Here is a 17,053-nt window from a genome sequence, read left to right on the forward strand (position 1 = left end):
AGAGAGTTTTTAACTCTCAGACTTTTCCACAATGAGCCGCCAAGAAATTTCTCAATTACAGTTCAGGTTTTCCTACCCTGGCACGGTTCCCATGGGGGTTTCTGCTCTGGTAAGTTCTGATTCTCTGTATTGAACTATCTGCCTTTCCAATTAGAGGGGCAGCAGTTTGCTCTGTGGTCTCACCTCTCTGGCAGATCTAACAAAATTTATTGATTTTTTAGCTTTTTATTTGTTGTTAGGATGGAATGATGACTTCTAAGCTCCTCACATGTCAGACAGGAAACTGTAACTTTATTATTTCTTCAGTTACTCTTTCTGCCCCTTTCTCTCCTCTGAGACTCCTATTATATGTATGCTTTCATAATTGATGATGTTCCACAGGTCTCTTAGGCACTGTTCATTTTTCTTATTTTGTTATTTCTGTTCCTGAGATTATATAATCTCAATTGACCCATCTTCAGGTTTATTGAGTCTTTCTTTGGCCTGCTCAGATCCCCTACTGAATCCCTCTAGTGTATTTTTTACTTCTGTTATTGTACTTTTCAACTCCAGAATTTCTATTTTGTTCATTTTAATAATTTCTAAATCTTGGTTTATATTCTTTATTTGGGGAGACATTAATTCTCACAGTTTCCTTTAGTTCCTTGTTCCTGGTTTCCCTTACCTCTTTGATAATATTTAAATAGTTGATTTAAGTTCTTTGTCTAGTAAGTCCAATGCATGGGTTTCCTCCTGTACAGTTTCTATTAATTTCCTTTTTTCCATACATTTTTTCATTGATACCTCATGATTTTTTTTTGAAAATTAGACATTTTGAATACTATAATATGTCAACTTTGAGATCAGATTCTTCCCCCATTCATGGCTTATTTTTGCTTCTCGCTGTGGTTTCTGTTTGTTTGCTTCATTAACTTTCTGAACTAACTTTTTAAGTTATGTGTTCTTTGTAATGAGTGGTCACTGACATCTCTGTTCAATTAGGTTATTGGTCAGCTAGTGATTTGACAGAGGTTTCCTTAATGCCTGGAATAAAGAATATAAATCACCTCCATTCTTTGCAGATGGGCTCTATATGTTTGTGTTGGAGCATGCCTTCTACAATCAGTTGGGCAATTTACAACTTTGCCTATACTTCTCCTGCTTGCATGGAGCCTAACTGTGAGCCTGAGGTGAGAGATTAGGGCCTTTCAGGTATATTTTTTAGCATTAACTAGTCCTGGGCATTCATATGATCTTCTAGATTCCCAGGAATATGTGGTAGCTTTTCAAAGCTCCTTTCCCCCAAAGCATCTCACTCTTTAACCTTTCTTCCCATGCTTTTTGGTTTGCCTAAGATTTGTTCCAACTGTTATCCTTCAGGCATCAGTGGCTTATCTTTAAATGTTTTTGACAAACAGTGCACAGAAAAATGCCTTCTCCCTGGGAGAGTTTAGAGTTTGGAGAAATAAAAGGAGTCCTTTGAACTCATCCTTCAGGGAGCCATTAGATAGGCCAAAACAACCACAATTTCCTGAGAACAGGTCCGTTTTGCTCTCTCTAGCATGAGGAACCCATATCTGGAAAGCTGGCTCCCTTCCTTAAGGCCAGTACTCATTGGAGGAGCCAGGTAAGAGGTAAGTGACAATTCCACGAAGTTCTCTTATCAAGATTCAGCTCCCTTGCCTTTTTTTTTTCTGGTCAATTTTTTAAATTGAAGTATAGTTGATTTACAATGTTGTACAATGTTGTACTTCCTGGTGTATAGCAAAATGATGCTGTTATACATATATATACATATTCTTTTTCATATTCTTTTCCATTATGGTTTATTACAGGATACTGAATATAGTTCTCTGTGCTATACAGTAGGACCTTGTTGTTTACCTATTTTATATATAGTAGTTTGTATCTGCTAATCCCAAACTCCTAATTTATCCCTCCCTCACCCCCCTGTCCCCTTTGGTAACCATAAGTTTGTTTTCTATGTCTGTGGGTCTGTTTTGTAAATAAGTTCATTTGGGTTATATTTTAGATTCCACATATAAGTGATATCATATGGTATTTGTCTTTCTCTTTCTGACTTATTTCACTTAGTATGATAATCTCTAGTTGCATCCATGTTGCTGCAAATGGCATTATTTCATTTTTTATGGCTGAATAGTATTCCATTGTAAATATGTACCACATATTCTTTATCCAGTCACCTGTCAATGGACATTTAGGTTGTTTCCATGTCTTGGCTATTGTGAATAGTGCTGCTATAACCATCGGGGTGCATGTATCTTTTTGAATTAGAGTTTTCCCTGGATATATGCCCAGGAGTGGGATTGCTAGATCATATGGCAACTCTATTTTTAGTTTTTTAAGGAACCTCCATACTGTTTTCCATGTGGCTGCACCAATTTACATTCCCACCAACAATGTAGGAGAGTTCCCTTTTCTCCACACCCTCTCCAGCATCTGTTATTTGTAGACTCTTTAATGATGGCCATTCTGACTGCTGTGAGGTGGTACCTCATTGTAGTTTTGATTTGCATTTCTCTAATAATTAGCAATGTTGAGCATCTTTTCATGTGCCTATTGGTCATCTGTATGTCTTCTTTGGAGAATCGTCTATTTAGGTCTTCTGCCCATTTTCTGATTGGGTTGTTTGGTTTTATGTTATTGAATTGTATGAGCTGTTTGTATATTTTGGAAATTAAGCCCTTGTTGGTTGCATTGTTTGCAAATATTTTCTCCAAGTCCGTATGTTGTCTTTTTGTTTTGTTTATAGTTTCCTTTGCTGTGCAAAAGCATCTAAGCTTGATTAGGTTCCATTTGTTTAGTTTTGCTTTTATTTCTATTGCCTTGGGAGATTGACCTAAGAAAACATTGGTACGATTTATGTCACAGAATGTTTTGCCTATGTTCTCTTCTAGGAGTTTTATGGTGTCATGTCTTATCTTTAAGTCATTTAGCCATTTTGAATTTATTTTTGTGTATGGTATGGGGGTGTGTTCTAATTTCATTGATTTACATGCAGCTGTCCAGCTTTCCCAAAACCACTCACTGAAGAGACTGTCTTTTCTCCGTAGTATATTCTTGCCTCATTTGTTGAAGATTAATTGACATAGGTGTGTGGGTTCATTTCTGGGCTCTCTGTTCTGTTCCATTGATCCATATATCTGTTTTTGTGCCAGTACCACAGTTTTGATTACTGTAGCTTTGCAGTACTGTCTGAAGCCTGGGAGGTTATGCGTCCTGCTTTATTCTCTTTCATAAGGATTGCTTTGGCAATTCTGGGTCTTTTATGGTTCCATATAAATTTTAGGATTATTTGTTCTAGTTCTGTGAAAAATGTCAAAGGTAATTTGACAGAGATCACATTAAATCTGTAGATTGCTTTAGGTAGTATGGCCATTAAAACAATATTAATTCTTCCAGTCTAAGTCAGCTCCCTTTTTAAATTAAGTAGTCTCCTCAGTTGTTGTAAAACTATGATTAATTTTTAGAGTTTTAATAAAGTTTATTCTGACAGTTTTTGCCAGTTTCTTAGATGTTTTTGTTTCAGAATAGTGTTCTGGAATTCTCTACTCCACCATTTTCACTGAATTTACTCCATTCCCCTATTTTTAAGGTGAAACAATCTTAAGTTCTATGATTGTGAAGTGTTTTATAATATAAACATTTTCTTCTGCATGTTTGAAGCGAGAATGGTGAAAGGCTTATATACTACTGGCTCAAGAAAAAAAAAGTTGCTGAATATCATTGGGTATATATAATAGGATGTTAAACAACTTAATAGTAAAGACTTTAATGATTGATTTTTAGTTTTCTCAGCATTCTTTCTGGTCTCAATGAATTAACCCTTTAAAAGCTAAAAATTGTTTAAAAACAAGTACTTTCTTCAACAATACTGTTTAAATCATATAGTACTTTTAAGTACATTTTTTCCTAAGATCATAAATTGTTTTCTGTGAGTTAGTTTTTCCATCACTTTTAACATTTCTGAATTAGTGAGGCAAATTTTTTTTCATACAGACACAATTTAAATGCATAGCTAAGTGGTTTGTGAAATATCACACAGAATTGGTAATGACATTAATATTATAAATTGGATCTACAATTGCATAGCCTAAAGAATGATGAAATCATTAATTTGCCTTGGAAAGCTATAGATACACCTACAATGTGACCAAAGACAGGTTATGTAAATAAAGTAACCTATCCCCAATGTCACACATGTAATTGTTAGAATATAAATATTTTAAAATAATGATTTCAAAAAACGGAAATATATAAACTATTTCAGCATGTTGGGCTCCATGTCAGATAATAAAATAGTAACACCCATTCTTACAAAGAATGCATATAGTGAATACTGACAGAAGGCCCATGAGAATTAATATGTACAATTGCTTCTCTCACTGCATGAAAAGTTTGTGGAAATTGAAATTTAAACCATAGTGCTAAAGTACGGCACGGGTCCAAGGCACCTGCTATCCATGAATACAATACTGATCTTAAGGCAATATTTGGAAATTTAAAAGTTTGGCATGTAAGTATTATAGGGATAGTGCACATTATAGCAAGATTTTTTAAAACAATTAAATGTGACTATTTCATGATATGGTCCAATGGTGTATAAAATTTCTTCTAGAGAAACAAAGAATGTTTTTGGACCAATGCATAAAACAGAAACTAAAATTTCCTCCTTTGCCTGCCAGTCATGTGATCATACTTATTAAATAGTCCTTCAAACTCTCAAAATACTCTTTCTTTTTTAGTTTTTACAAATGGGGAGTTATTCATTTTGCAAATAAGATATATTCATTTTTTGATTTGCTGTGGGTCCAGCATAAATTCTTATATATAGTGAGGGGAGGGGGATTCTTAAATTGCAGGAAACTAAGTAAATTTCTTAACTCAATGAAATCTTTAAAATAATATGCCACACTATTCTTTACAAAATGAAAGTATCACATTATATAACATTATTTTGTCAAGCCATACCAAACATAGAGCACAAATTATATTTATGTAGATTAAAATGATTATACTTACCTGTAACTGAGTTAAAATTGTAATCTGAGTACCACTTCACACCAGTCAGAATGACCAGCATTAAAAAGTCTACAGGGCGGCTTCCCTGTTGGCGCAGTGGTTAAGAATTCACCTGCCAATGCAGGGGACACGGGTTCGAGTCCTGGTCCAGGAAGATCCCACATGCCGTGGAGCAACTAAGCCCGCGAGCCACAACTACAGAGCCCATGTGTCACAACTACTGAAGCCCACGTGCCTAGAGCCTGTGCTCCGCAACAAGAGAAGCCACTGCAATAAGAAGCCCATGCACTGCAACGAAGGGTAGCGCCTGCTCGCCGCAACTAGAGAAAGCTTGTGAGCAGCAACGAAGACCCAACACAGCCAAAAATAAATAAATAAAATAAATAAATTTATATAAAAAAAAAAGTCTACAGGGACTTCCCTGGTGGTCCAGTGGTTAAGACTCTGAACTCCCAATGCAGGGGAGGCCTGGGTTCGATCCCTGGTCAGGGAACTAAATCCCACATGCATGCCGCAACTAAGAGTTTGCATGCCGCGACTAAGGATCCTACGTGCAGCAACTAAAAGAGTCATGTACCAAAATGTTCATTGCAGCTCTATTTACAATAGCCAGGACATGGAAGCAACCTAAGTGTCCATCAACAGATGAATGGATAAAGAAGATATGGCACATATATACAATGGAATATTACTCAGCCATAAAAAGGAACAAAACTGAGGTATTTGTAGCGAGGTGGATGGACCTAGTGATTGTCATACAGAGTGAAGTAAGTCAGAAAGAGAAAAACAAATACCATATGCTAACATATATATATGGAATCTAAAAAAAAAAAAATGGTCATGAAGAACCTAGGGGCAAGATGGGAATAAAGATGCAGACCTACTAGGGAATGGACTTGAGGATACGGGGAGGGGTAAGGGTAAGCTGGGACAAAGTGAGGGAGTGGCATGGACATATATACACTACCAAACGTAAAACAGATAGCTAGTGGGAAGCAGCCGCATAGCACAGGGAGATCAGCTTGGTGCTTTGTGACCACCTAGAGGGGTGGGATAGGGAGGGTGGAAGGGAGGGAGATGCAAGAGGAAAGAGATATGGGGACATAAGTATATGTACAACTGATTCACTTTGTTATAAAGCAGAAACTAACACACCATTGTAAAGCAATTATACTCCAATAAAGATGTTAAAAAAAAAAAAAAAGATCCCACATGCCTCAACAAAGATCCCGCATGCGGCAATGAAGATCCCACGTGCTGCAGCTAAGAGCCAGCGCAGCCAAATAAATAAATAAATAAATATTTAAAAAAGAGTAAATCCTAAGAGTTCTCATCACAAGGAGGAAAGTAAAAAAGAAAAAAGAAACAAAACAGAACAAAAAAGTCTACAATTAGCAAATGCTGGAGAGGGTGTGGAGAAAAGGGAACCCTCCTACACTGTTGGTGGGAATGTAAGTTGGTACAGCCACTATGGAAAACAGTATGGAGGTTCCTCAGAAAGCTAAAAATACAATTACCATATGATCCAGCAATCCCACTCCTGGGAACATACCTGGACAAAACTAAAATTCAAAAAGATACATGCACCCCTATGTTCATAGCAGCATTATTAACAACAGCCAAAACATGGAAACAACCTAAATGTTCATCAACAGAGGAATGGATAAAGAAGATGTGGCACATATATACAAAGGAATACTACTCAGCCATAAAAAGAATGAAATAATGCCATTTGCAGCAACATGGATACAACTGGAGATTATCATACTAAGTGAAGTAAGTCAGAAAAAGACAAATCACTTATATGTGGAATCTAAAATATGACAAAAATGAGCCTATCTACAAAACAAACAGATTCATAAACATAGAGAACAGACTTGTGGTTGCCAAGTAGGGGGAGGGAGAGGGATAGACTGGGAGTTTGGGGTTGATAGATGCAAACTACTACATTTAGAATGGATAAATAACAAGGTCCTACTGTATAGCACAGGGAACTATATTCAATATCTTGTGATAAACCATAAAGGAAAAGAATATATATGTGTGTATAACTGAGTCACTTTCCTGTACAGAAGAGATTGGCATAACAGTGTAAATCAACTATACTTCAATAAAAATAAATTTTAATCTGATTATCTAGTCTGAAAGTAAAAAGCATTAAATGGCTAAAATAGTAAAGGAAAGGATGATTTATGTTCTTTCATTTTGTACTGACTTTACTAGGATATTGTGAAAATAACAGAAATTAAAAAAATTAGAATTCCATTATTTTGAACAATAATTGACAATGGTCCTAGTGGACCTTAATATGCTGATACTTTATTTGAACAATCAAAGGATATTGAATGATATAAATTCCCTTTTGAAAGATACCTTTGAGTATTCTGCTCAGCATCAAGCACATTACCAATATAAGTGCTCGAAAATAAGCAAATCAATTGATTAATAGCATTACACATTCAATTATAGTTGGCATTATTGTATTGAATCACATTCTCTTGGAAATGAGTTATTCCTGTATGAGGGTTATGTTAATTCTTTCAACCAGAATATCAAGTTAATCATCACATCACAAGCCAGATAATAGGAAAAATACTGTGTAGAGCAAATGAATACCTTTAAATTTTCACAATAGAGATCCATAGAATGTGAGAAGTGAAAAGGACCATAAACGTACTAAAAAGTGGATACATTTCAAATCCCCTCTTTGACTTGTATTCTACAAAATAAGGCTGTATGGATAATGACAAAAACTCATTCAAGAAGTTAAGAGAAAAAAATCATTTGAAATTATAGCTCTGGACTGTGAGGTCTGTGTTGACGTTACAAAACTGAAGTTAAATAATCTCTCAGTGTGAGATAAAAGTAATGGCTATTTATATCAATTCCAATTCTTGGTTTAGAGAATCTAGTTCTGAAATGCCAAAGAGGTTTCTGCTGATGGATGTTACTTTATTTTACTCTTAAAATGAAAGGTAGCAGAATTTACCACTCCAAAATATATCTCTTTGGCATAAGGATTATTTTGAGCTGATTATTTTAAAGAACTGCAGACACAGAAGAAGCTCTGAAAACCAAGAAGTTACTCTTTAGAAATTTAAGAAACATTTACATTTATAAGGGAAATCTCCATTTGTAAGGGTGTCTCCCTCTCTATACCAGAAGAAGAGGATGATTCTAAATCTCCAGAAACTTTTAATGATGGAGAAGACAACAACTTATATCTGCATGACAACCTTACCCTTGTACACTGTGTTTTGCCTAGTAACCTCCCATAACTGGCCTCCCCTGTAACATCTTCTTTTGTCTTTAGCTGGAAATGATATTTAAGGTGGTGGCTCAGGCCATAACTGGGAGTTACTCAGTTTTCCGGAGTATCTCCCATGTATAGAGGAGGCATACATATTGTTAAACTCCTGTGCTTTTTTCCTGTTAACCTGTCTTTTTATTCTAGGGGGGTGGTCTCAGCCAAGAACCTAGAAGAATAGAGGAAAAATTATTTTTCCTCCCCTATAAAAGTGTATTTATTTAAAACACATTTCTTCATATAGCTCATTTTGATCATTTTGTTTTACTGTTTTGCAAACTTTATTACTGTTATTGAAAATAGTATTTAATACTAATTACTCTCTAAATTGTCCAGGTGGTTAAATAGACATCTGTGACATCTAAAATACTAAATACTTAATAGTAAATTAAGACATTAAAATCCAAAAAGTGCAAAAAATAGGCATGTAAACTACTTTGTCCAAACTTGGCAATTGAAAAGCTGAACTAAGGGACTTTTCTGGTGGTCCAGTGGTTAAGACTCTGCGCTTCCACTGCACTGGGCACAGGTTTGATCCCTGGTGGAGGAACTAAGATCCCGCATGTGCCACGGCACGGCCAAAAAAAAAAAAAAAAAGACTGAACTAAGATGAAGGCTATCAAAATTTCAATACTTTTTTCTGACTACCCAAACAAAAAGGACAAGTAAGACTAACTAAAAGTATGAATCTTCTTATTATTGCCGATTTCTGGGATAACAATGTTACAGAGAGATTATTTTAAAAGCAAACTAATACAGCAGTTTTATAAAAACACTATTAAAATATGAGATCAAGAGTATCACCATTAATAAAAATGTAAAAAAAAAAAAAAAAAAGAGTATCACCATTAATTAACACATGAAGCACACCTACTAGAAACATGTTGCCACAGAGCAGAAACAAAGTGTGGCCAAATATTTTGTAATGAATGTTTAAGAAAATATAACCAAACATTCAACTCTCTGACTGAAGACTCAAGACAGAAATACAATAAAGCAAGGGAGAGGTGATAAAACAACATGATAAGATGAAAATTAAGATGGCAGAACTGAGGAAAGAATCATTAGGATAAATCAAACCATCACAGAAAGGGAGATGTACATATTTTAGAATGAACATAAAGGACAGTTTAAGAGGCACAATAAGGAATACTGAAGATATGAATGTTAAAAGAAAACATTATAAAACAGAAACCTGGACTTCCCTGGTGGTGCAGTAGTTAAGAATCCACCTGCCTATGCAGGGGGCACGGTTGGAGCCCTGGTCCGGGAAGATCCCATATGCCGTGGAGCAACTAAGCCCGTGCGCCACAACTACTGAGCCTGCATGCGTCAACTACTGAAGCCTGCACGTCTAGAGCCCATGCTCTGCAACAAGAAGCCACTGCAACGAGAAGCCTGCGCACCACAACGAAGAGTAGCCCCCGCTCGCCGCAACTAGAGAAAGTCCGCGTGCAGCAGTGAAGACCCAACACAGCCCAAAATAAATAAATAAATAAATTTATTTAAAAAAACAAAACAAAACAAAAAACAGAAACCTATGCCAACCTAAACCATGTTCAAAAGAGACTCTTAGATAGCTGAGTGACTAATCCATTTTTGGCAGTGAGTGGTTTTAAACAACCAAAAAATGCAATACAATATTGAAATATCTAAGTTGATAGTTTGAAGGTTATAATATACTTAAGAATAAAATGGAATCTGCTTATAAGAATTGATTTTCTAGTGTTACTGATATTCGAATATCTTTGCACTTTTGTATTTTTAATTTTATTAAATATATGGAGATAGATACATAATTTAAAATATATGCTTAAAATGGATATAGATGCTTTATTTTTAGTGCAGCCTTTTTTTACATGTCTTCTTTTGCTTGGCTCTCCTCTTCTCCCTCCTCTCAAATCAGTATATGTCCCCTTCTCTGCCTTTAAGATGACCAATATAACATGGTCGGCATCCTTACATGTCCTGTATAAATACATACACATATCTCTCTATATAAGGATAATCTTTATTTTTGTCACTGTTGATTTTATAAGAATGGCATTACACTGGACACACGTTTGCATCTTGTTTTTCTCACTCAATAATACATGTGAAAAACATCCAACTCAACTGATAAAGTTCTAATTCATTATTTTAAATAACAATATAATAACTAATGGTATGGATGTGCCACAACAACTTATCCTGACATTTTCCTAATGACAGAGATTCACTTTTTTTACTAAAACAAATATTGCAGCAATGAACTTTTGCATGCATATGTCCTTATGTGCTTTTATTTCTATGGGATAGATTCCCAGGAGTGGGTTTATGTATTTTTAATTTTATTGTATGTTGCCAAGTTGTTTTAAAAAAGTCTCTAATACATCAGAATTTCACTAGCAGTTATGAAAGTACCTCTTTCCTCAAGTCACCATCAACAATAGAGATTAGAGCACTTTTTAATTTTAGCCATTCTAATAGGTACAATGGTATTTCATTGTTACTCTAATTGGCATTTCTCTGACTGCTGGTGAATTTGAACCTCTTTTCACATGTCTGTCAACTCTTTGGATTTGTATGTCTATTTACATGTTTTTCTATTGGATTACAAGCCTTTTTCTTGTCAATTTGTAAGAGTATTTGCTATTTTATAAAAATTAACTAGTTGTTAATTGCATTACTTTTTCTCTTTAGATCTACCACCCATTGATCAATTTGGTTTATATTTTGTTGTACTTAAAAAATACTTTTATATTTTCTTTTATAGCTTTTTTGGCTTTCAGTTGTGATTAAAATCTTCTCTGCCCTTGCTTTTTTTTTCTTTTTTTTTTTTTGGCTGCATTGGGTCTTCATTGCTGCGTACGGGCTTTCTCTAGCTGCGTGAGCGGGGGCTACTCTTTGTTGTGGTGCACTGGCTTCTCATTGTGGTGGCTTCTCTTGTTGCAGAGCACGAGCTCTAGGCACGCGGGCTCCAGTAGTTGCGGCACGCAGGCTCAGTAGTTGCGGCATGCAGGCCCTAGAGCACACAGGCTTCAGTAGTTGCAGCACATGGGCTCAGTAGTTGTGGCATGTGGGCTCTAGGGCACGTGAGCTTCAGTAGTTGTGGCATGCGGGCTCAGTAGTTGTGGCTCACGGGCTTAGTTGCTCCACAGCATGTGGGATCTTCCTGGACCAGGGCTCGAACCCATGTCGCCTGCATTGGCAGGTGGATTCTTAACCACTGCACCACCAGGGAAGTCCCTGCCCTGGCTTTTTATAAGAAGTTTTCAAGATTTCCTTATTTTTTTTCCTTTATGCTTAGTTTAGTTTCACTTGCTCATATGGTACTGCATGCAGAGGTCTTGCATCCGGCACTTCAGACCAGAGTTCCTAGTGTAAAATGGCTCAGCCTGACACTTTAGCTTAGTGTACCATGTGCAGAAATGCTGCACCTGGCACTTTGATCTGGAGTGCTGTGAGCAGCATGGCTGCATCTGACCGGCAAGAACTGTCCCCTCCCTGCTGACAAGAACCCTATAAAGCAGCCCCACCAACGGCCTTTTGGGGAGAGCATGTGTTCTAGAAAGCAAGTTTGCTCTTCTCCATTCTTTGATCAAAAAATAAAGCTTTCATTTTCTCTGAACTGAATTCAGTTTCATTCTATTGATGCAAGCTACACCAGGCAGGAGGACCCTTGTGGGGGCCCGGGCAGTAACAAATTTTGAGCACCATGAAGAGACCGACTGTGGTCTTTTTGCCTGCACTTATCCACTAGGCTCTGGGCTCACCCTGGCTCCAACAGGAGGACAGCGGAGGCTTTGGGAGGTTCACGTGAGGATGGCTGACTCTGGTCTTTGAGGACACTCTAACGGGTTGCTTTGATTTGGCAGCCAAATCAAAGCAACTCTGCCCAGCAACCTGATACCTGGGTGGGGTGCACACACAGTGTAGCCCCCAGAGTAATCTGGACTGCACGCCCTTGAGGGGATCATACTCTGGCATCCTTGGGGATCAGAGCCTGAAACTCAATAATGAGTATCTGCCCGCTGCCTCTGGCTGGCCTTCCCTCGGTACTGCACGCCTGGGGACGGTGAGGATCCGTGGACTAGAGGGGACCACGGCAGTCTTGTCCACGGTCTCACCAGTAGTGCTGACCTCTTGACCCCTGTACAAGGCAGTAGCAGTTACACCAGGGCTTTTTGCCCTCCTCACCCACCTCCAGGGGTCAACAGTAGCATTCTCCATAGTCACATTCAGTGTGGTAAAGGAAAGTGGGCAGCCCCGTGAGCCAGGAGGTGAGACCAGAACAAGGCCCAGGTAATAAGGACCACCTGACAAAACAGAATGAGGACGCTTGATCTGAGTTCAGGAAAAGGCACTGAGAACGCCCAAATGCGAAAGGGTCCCAAGGTAGGTATGCGACCGGGGACTTGACCTCTTCTGGTCAGTGCTAGTTTCTCTGAACTGGGCTGGGGAGCCCTGTGAGCCACTCACAAGACCATTACTGGGAAGCCCTGTGAGCTGCTGGCAAGAACAGGAAACACCCACTGCCCGACCTCTCCTCCCCACTCTGCTTGGGAGGCGAACCTTGGGTGATTCTTTACCAACTGAGGTTCCACAGGCTCTCTTCCCAGTATCAGCACAGAATACCAGCTACTCCAGTGATCTGGTGAGTACCCTGTGGGAATCCCTCATACTTTTAGATCTCACCTAGTGGGAAGTCAGAAAACTCCTTTCGGCTGAAAGGAGGAAAGAGAAGAGCCCTGCCTCAGATAGCTGTGCCACTCCCTAAGGGACCAAGGTGGTCAGGAAGTGACATGGCTAAGCTGCTCTGGCCCAGAGGCAGACCTGTCCAACCCCCCTGTGGGACATTCTGACTGAGGAGAGACTAACTATCCCAAGCACAGCCCATTACACATTCAAGGAGGACCCCCAGTTATATCAGAGTCCATGCTATTTGGATGCCTCCTAGTTTTTTTCTCTTGAGGAATCCATCAACAGTTTGGGGCTGGTTCCAAATTTCCCAAACCAAAAATCTTATTTGGGTCAAATCTTGTGGCATTTGTGTGCCAACAAATCACTCCAACCACCCCCCTCAGTAGTTGGCAACAAATCCAAAACAGAACATCTAAGGTATGGGGAACCAAACATCCACCATACCTAAGGATAGCCCATTAGGGTGCATCCTGCAGATGGGAATTTTTCAGGTATCACCCCCTGACCAAAAACATTTAATCTTCCTATGTAATACAGCCTGCCTCCAATACCGGCTGGAAGATGGGGAAATTTGGCCCATCAATGGGTCTTTTAATTAGAACACCATTTTACAATTGGACCTGCTATGCCAGAGACAAAAGAAATGGGACCAAATTCTCTATGTCCACTTTTTTATGGCCTTATATCAGAACAAAAGCCTTCAAAAGGGACGTGGGCTCTCTTCCACTGACGTAATACCAGTCCTTCACTCTCCCCTTGAGGACCTCCCTGATCCCCTCCCTAGCCCTTTTACTGCTCCTTCCCTACTCCCCCTTCCTTCATATGTCCTGATTTGGGCCACAGGCCCGAGGGGCCCCCTCCATACCAGCCCCAGCCCCATCCCCCCAGAACCCAGTTCAGCAAGTACACGAAGCAGAACTAATTACCAGCCAGGGTCCAACAACCCACTAGGAAAAGTACTCCCTTTGAGGCAGGTCCCCAGTGGAGAAGGATTCATCCAGGTATATGCAATCCCATTTACCACTTCTGATCTGTATAACTGGAAAACTCACAGTAAAGCAGTTGAGGGAAGATCCAGAAGGGTTCCTGAATCTAATTAGGGGAAGCTTTCAGATCCATGACCCCACCTGGCTAACATCTAGAGCCTCCTCAATGTACTCCTAACGGGAAGAAAAGGCCAGGGTCTTTTCAAAAGCCTGCAGACAAAGAGAAGAGAATCAATGCAGGTCATGCTATTTGCAGACCGGGGAGTCGAGGGGTCCCAGATAACAAACCTAACTGGGACCACCGAGACAAAGGAGAGGGGGTGTAAGACAGAGGCTGACCCATTATAAAAATATGATCCTAAAAGGAATCCAGGCAGCAGGAAAGGAGCCTGTCAAGTGGAATAAGATAAGGGAAATCAATCAGGAGCCAACAGAAAACACTTCTGCATTCCTAGAGCCTCAGGGGATGCCTCTGAATCTATACTATCACTGACCGTGAGTTAGTGGAAGGGAAGGCAATCCTGAGGTCCTATTTCATTTCCCAAAGTGCCCCCGACATTAGGCATAAACTTCAGAAACTGGAAATAGAACCAGATACCCCTACCTTTTGCCTGGTTAAGGCTGGGTGTTTAATAACTGAAATATAGAGGAGGAAAAGTCAGAGGATAAAAAGGCTCAGAGACCCACCTACTGGTTGTTACCCTCCAATGTCAACTGGTCAGCACAAGAATCTGGACTAACTGCCCATGGAGACTCTTGACTCTGGTGAGTCCTCAGGCCCCCACTGAGAGATGGCAAGCAAGCCAAGGAAACTAGGACCCAATCAGTGCACCATATGTAAACAAGAGGGACGATGGAAGAGAGAATGCCCAAAGGGGGATGGAAATGGCAGATCCTGGCCACTACTGTCGAAGGCAGATGGTCCAAATAGATAAAGAATGACGGGGGCCAGGGGGCTCCTAACCTGGCACTTCAATTGACCCCTGAGGAGCCCGACTGACGCTGGACATAGGGGGAAAGGCTGTTGAATTCTTAGTCAACACCAGTGCCACTTACTCAGTTCTGAATACCAGATCTGGCAAACTCAGTCCAAGAGTTGTAAAATTATGAGAGTGTCAGGGAAGGCCCAAGAATGGGCATTCATAGAGCCATTCAAATGTAAATTAGGTGAACACATGCTTACCCATTCCTTTCTGTATGTCCCTGAATGCCCTATACCCCAACTAGGAAGAGATCTCTTACATAAATTGGGGGCTACTACCCACCTAATGGGAGACAAATTGGAGTCTGGTGTCCCCTTAGACAAAGGGCATAAGATGATAATGTTAATGGCTGAGGACACACCTCCCCAGACAGAGCAAGTGGATCTCTCCAGAGTAAACCCTGAGGTCTGGGCCCAGGGATGGGTGGAACAAACTGTAGGAGCCAGTCCCATGATAGTCCATCTAAAACCTGGACATACATGGCCCAGTAGAAAACAGTATTCTCCTTCGGGAGGCCTTGTTGCACATAGCCCCTGTTATACAGGGCCTAATTGACCAGGGCCTTATTAGACCATGACAATCAGCCTGTAATACCTCCATTCTCCCTGTAAAGAAACCCAATAAGTAATACTGGATGGTACAGGACCTCAGGGCAGTCAATGAAGCCACTGAGGATATACATCCAGGAGTCCATAATCCCTATACCCTTGTGTCTGCTCTACTGTCCACCAGGAGCTGCTATTCTGTATTAGATTTAAAAGATGACTTCTTCTGTATTCCACTAGCTCTGGAGTCAAAAGAAATTTTTCTCTTGAGTGGCAGGACCCAAACACACAACAAAAACAACAATCCTAGAGACTGGATCAAGGTGGTAGACTAGGAGAATGTGGAGCTCACCTTTTCCCACAAACACATCAAAAATACATTTACACATGGAACAATTCTCACATAAAACTAACTGGAAACTGGCAGAAGAACTCTTATATAACCAAAGATTATATGCAAGAAAGATTTCCACATAACCAGGGAGGACAGAAAAAAGGCATAGTGTCAGGACTTCCACTCTTGGAAGGGATCTGAAAGGAAAAGATCTTCACAGGTGGACCCTCACCCTGGGGAGCCAGTAGGTTGAGCCACAGACTGGGCATCCTATGCAGAGGAGACAAGCCCCCTTGACTACTGGGAAATCCACTGAAATAGATAGAAGCTCTGGAGAAGCCTAGACTCTACTCACAAGGAATGCACACGTGCTAGCTTGCTAACAATCAGGGCAGAGAGAACTCTGCACTGGCTGCTGCTGCCTTGCTGTAGCCTCTAATCCATGCAAGGCAAACACCCCAGTCCCACTTATTCCACACCACAGCTCGGCATGGGATCTGGGCCAGCCGAGCCCTGGGAAAAGACTCAGTCGAGCTATGGAGAGACAGCCTGGGGGCCTAGGGTGTGGTCTGGGTGGGGCGGCAGTGGACATTATCAGTGCTCACACAAGTGGTGCTAGGAACCAGCATGCCTCAGTCCCCACTCAATGGGGTAGCGGCTGCCATTGTTGGCACTTACTTTGGCAGTGCCACAGGAGACACTGAAACTGGCAGGCCACAGTCCATATCCCAGCCAGCAAGTACTCCAGCCCTGCCCACTCCACACCACAGCTTCGTGCTGGATCTGGGGCAGACAGATCCAGCAAGAAGAATGCCACAGGGACACCCCAGATCTCTGGCAGCAGCATGACTGCCTCAATTCCTGTAGCCACAGTGCCCAGACCCCCAGCCCCAGCCTAGCGAGCACTCTGGTCCCACTCATTCCATACCACAGCCTTGCATTAGATCTGGGATGACCACAATAGGGGAAGGGATGTGACCCTGGGCTGTGGCTGAGCATAGCCACAGACATGTACACAGGCAGGGCATCAGACCTCTATGACCCCTTCACTTGTTTCAGCACTCCCCTCCTTTGGGGCATAGCACTTGCATTCAAGGGGAATGGAGCCTGATTGAGCCTGACCCTCAGGGATTCTACTCCAACAACTGGGGAGCAGACCTCACCCCTGATAGGGTGGTGACAGCCACAGAGCA

At 40.4% G+C, this 17,053-nt stretch overlaps 1 long non-coding RNA gene across 1 annotated transcript in view; it reads right to left on the reverse strand.

Moving 5' to 3' along the window:
- The window catches only part of LOC309620036, a 131,677-nt gene extending 115,334 nt beyond the window's left edge, over positions 1-16,343 (reverse strand). The window contains exon 1 of the long non-coding RNA XR_014239394.1: positions 9,850-16,343. This is a non-coding gene — a long non-coding RNA (uncharacterized lncRNA). The remainder of the gene's footprint in view (positions 1-9,849) is intronic.
- Positions 16,344-17,053: the final 710 nt, after the last annotated feature.

Source organism: Balaenoptera borealis, assembly GCF_965194805.1.
Source record: "Balaenoptera borealis genome assembly, chromosome: X".
NCBI classification, from domain to species: Eukaryota; Metazoa; Chordata; class Mammalia; order Artiodactyla; family Balaenopteridae; genus Balaenoptera; species Balaenoptera borealis.